Source organism: Coregonus lavaretus (assembly GCF_964263955.1).
Source record: "Coregonus lavaretus genome assembly, chromosome: 15".
Classification (NCBI taxonomy): Eukaryota; Metazoa; Chordata; class Actinopteri; order Salmoniformes; family Salmonidae; genus Coregonus; species Coregonus lavaretus.
In genome coordinates, this window is record NC_140002.1 from 39,097,711 (window position 1) to 39,101,504 (window position 3,794).

The following is a 3,794-nucleotide window of genomic DNA, read 5'->3' on the forward strand; positions in this document are numbered from 1 at the left end:
CTTTTTTGTTTTGTCATAAAATCTCACAAATACCAGAAGCTGGGCATTATCGGTGGTATCTGTTGATTCATCCACAGCTAAAGAAATGCATGGTGCATTCTGAATGGCCTCATCAAGTTGTGAAATCACATCTTCAGCTAATATTTCAGTTGTTATTGCTGTGGAATCTGACAGTGGCATCTGTTTGATATTTCCCTTCAGCTCATCTTTTTGTTTACCATCAAGCAAGGTCTCAGCAACTTCACTCATGCATTCTTTAACCATCTCTGCGTCAGTAAATGGCTTTTTGCGTTTTCCCTAAACCCAAGCTATTCTCAGTGAGCACTCCATTGAACGTTCTTGGACTGTCAGGGAATGCACAAGAACTTTGGTCGACCTCGCATATTGGGCTTTGAGCTGATTTATTTTTCTCGTTCTCACCTTTGTGTTTTGGGGATACGTTTGCTCGAAATGACTGTGTTTTGTGTCAGTGACGCTTCACATTGGCACTTTTCACGAGCGCTATGGACTCTGAGCATATCAGGCACATTGGTTTTCAACTTGTTGCTGGGAGAATTAATGCCTACTTGTCTGTCCACTCGTCTTTGAAAATGCGACTTTCGCTATCAACTTTTATTTTCTTTGAACAAGCCATCCTCACATTCACAATGTCTATCGATGGACGTATTTGTGTGTCGGCTTGCTCCCAGTCCCAACACCGTCTTTCACTGTTGAAGATATTTGCATATATTTATTCGATGAGACGCGGCTCTCCATAAGTCTAATTTGCATAAATGCACGCCATTGGATAGGACGCGGCCCCAGGCTGGTGTTTCTTTTCTATAGGCGATATGCACAGGCGAGCATGACGTATTTCCGGTTAAATCTCAGGATGGATGTAAACTTCCGGGTATCGTAGAATGCTGTGCTACCGTATGCTAGCATTGAATGCTTGTCGTCAAAAACATCCGAAACTGTTAATTTTCGTCGTTGTTGTTGTTTATGTTAATGTTTATGTTAATGTTTTTACTTGTAATACTTCGTCTTGACTTTTAACACGATGCCGTGTAAACGTACGAAAGTGTCCTTTCAAAAACGGGATGACAGTTCTTCCAGCCATCACTGCTGTGTGCCAGATGCAATTCTTCTGTTAGTTTTTTTACTTTTCCCAAAGACAGTGAATTACATAAACGGTGGGTGATTAACATTCGACGAGTCAACTTTCTTACAACAAACACACGAGTCTGCAGCCGACACTTTCTAAGTGAAGATGTGATAGAGCCTCCGACTCCAGCTGGGCGCAGACGTCTGAAGAAGGGAGCTGTTGATTGGGTCTGGTAGCTCACCGCTGTAGCCCTTGTAAAGTGTAGATCTGGAATAACAATATCAGGAAAAGTAAAGGGTTCACTAGGAAATACACCAGAATCTAACAGCGATTAATAACATTTATTTCGCAACACATTGTAGTCTGCCTATTTAATTGAACTCGGTATACCTAATTCCGCTTGCCGGAGTAGCATCTGGTTTGGGCTTCACTACAACCATGGCATCCACAGGTCCTGGCTTCACTCCCTATTTATTTATGAGATGGTATTAGGAGAGATGCTAGTATGCATGTGATACAACTGTCTGGTACTGAAATGATACAAACCATTGTTCGTGGTTTATGCCACTTCTGCTCTGTTTCAGTGCACGAAAGTACAGGAGGGACGACAGACATGCCACATTCAGAGTAATGGGCAGTCTGATATAGTAATGCAACCAAATGATTGCATATCCCACACCCAGCCACACAGGAACAGTAGCTTTTAACAAGCACAACTGGATGTGAATCACGCAATGTCATCTGAAATACACAGAAGCATAATTTAATGGGTTTTGAAAGACGAGGGTCTACAGCAGCAGGAGTAGGAGCAAAACTTGTTATTTCTACTTTTTACTGGTGTAAGCAACTTATCTACTGTCTCGTGTCACTTTTGTGCTTTCTGCATCACTTTCCTACTGTCTTGCACCACTTGGTTATTGTCTTGTGCCATTTACCTACCTTCAAACAGTATTGGCAGAGCAGTAGGTGAGTGGTGCAACATTGTAGCCTAGTACCAATAACAACAGTATAGTGAAGGTTTTGCTCCTAATTCCTCTTGAAAAGTAGAAACATCAAGTACAAAAGCAAGGAAGTTGGGCCATATGTTTATAAAGAAATAAGTAAAGATGACAGGACAGTTTTGAGTAGAACATCAGCAGTTTGAAGAATAGCTGAGTGGAATATTATTATTATTATTATTATTATTATTATTATTATTATTTTTCACCTTTATTCAACCAGGTAAGCCAGTTGAGAACAAGTTCTCATTTACAACTGCGACCTGGCTAAGATAAAGCAAAGCAGTGCGATAAAAACAACAACACAGAGTTACATATGGGGTAAAACAAAACATAAAGTCAAAAATACAACAGAAAATATATATACAGTGTGTGCAAATGTAGCAAGTTATGGAGGTAAGGCAATAAATAGGCTAAATAATTTTTCAAATAATTACAATTAGTATTAACACTGGAATGATAGATGTGCAAGAGATGATGTGCAAATAGAGATACCGGGGTGCAAATGAGCAAAATAAATAACAATATGGGGATGAGGTAGTTGGGTGGGCTAATTTCAGATGGGCTGTGTACAGGTGCAGTGATCGGTAAGGTGCTCTGACAACTGATGCTTAAAGTTAGTGAGGGAGATAAGAGTCTCCAGCTTCAGAGATTTTTGCAATTCGTTCCAGTCAATATGTTACTGTCATTGCAGTCATCAAGTCAGGAAAAAGTAGTAATTTCATTATTGTTTACATTTCAAACCAAACTCAAATTTGTTTACAACAGACCCAACAACAAAGCATGGCAATTCCCACTCAGCTACCCTGGTCTGTATTAGGCTACCACTGTTCAGCTATCGTGAAAACCACTAAGTGTTCTCTTAACAATGGCAATCAAAGCTGTGGTAACATTAAACGAGTAAAACATGTGTTGAACGGAACCTTGAACAAGTTCAACAGAACTTTGAACGTGTCACTTAATCTAGTCCTACTCTCAGCTGGTGTGGTGGCTTTAGTTTCTTCATTGAGCGGTAGCAGTGGGCTCTCACAGAGATCTCATTTGTAGCCCTGTTTTTACCTGATACTTTCATAAAAGTACAAACACATGAAGTTAGATGTATATACACATGATTAAACTTTATTTAAAGCATGATTAACCTGAAGCAGGACGGAGTCATGACTTAAAACACCAAGCAAGGCTTCTAGCTCAGGCAAGCTAGCGTTAGCATATTACCTTCAAAGTTGCAAAGAAAAGAAGAAACGTAAAATGTGAAGCCTTTATCCAGTTTGCTACGTGGTGTCGTACTGGATGTCCGGACGACCCTCCGTATATCATTAACAGATACTTTAGGCAACTCCAGCAAACACCTTGTAAACTTCATCTCTGCCATCATAACGGTCTACTGTCACTGTCTAATGTTTTTTTCCGGTAACCGGAAATGCCCAAGCATCCTTACGCCAATGCGGAAGTGATGCGTGCATAGAGCCTATTGCTAGACAGAGAGAGGCTGCGCTGCGCTTGGGAAACGGCGCCCGGTCGATCATGTTTGAAAGCTGTCTGAAATTAATTTACTGACTTCGATATCGTTTGGTGCAGTTCGGTCCATATTGACCCTTTGCTGTGTCCGTACACGACTAGGGGTATATGCATATGTTCTAGGGCAGGGTTCCCCAACCTGGCGGCCCATGGTTTTATTTGCCCCCCCAAGTTCTCTGAGAAAAATAATACAA

General features: G+C 40.9%; 1 long non-coding RNA gene across 1 annotated transcript; it reads right to left on the bottom strand.

Annotated features, from left to right (window-relative positions):
• Positions 1-1,309: 1,309 nt before the first annotated feature.
• Positions 1,310-1,786, bottom strand: LOC311142838. The gene is made up of 3 exons (XR_014614389.1): positions 1,631-1,786; positions 1,475-1,551; positions 1,310-1,351 (listed from the first exon to the last, which is right to left on the bottom strand). It is a non-coding gene; the product is annotated as an uncharacterized lncRNA (long non-coding RNA).
• Positions 1,787-3,794: the final 2,008 nt, after the last annotated feature.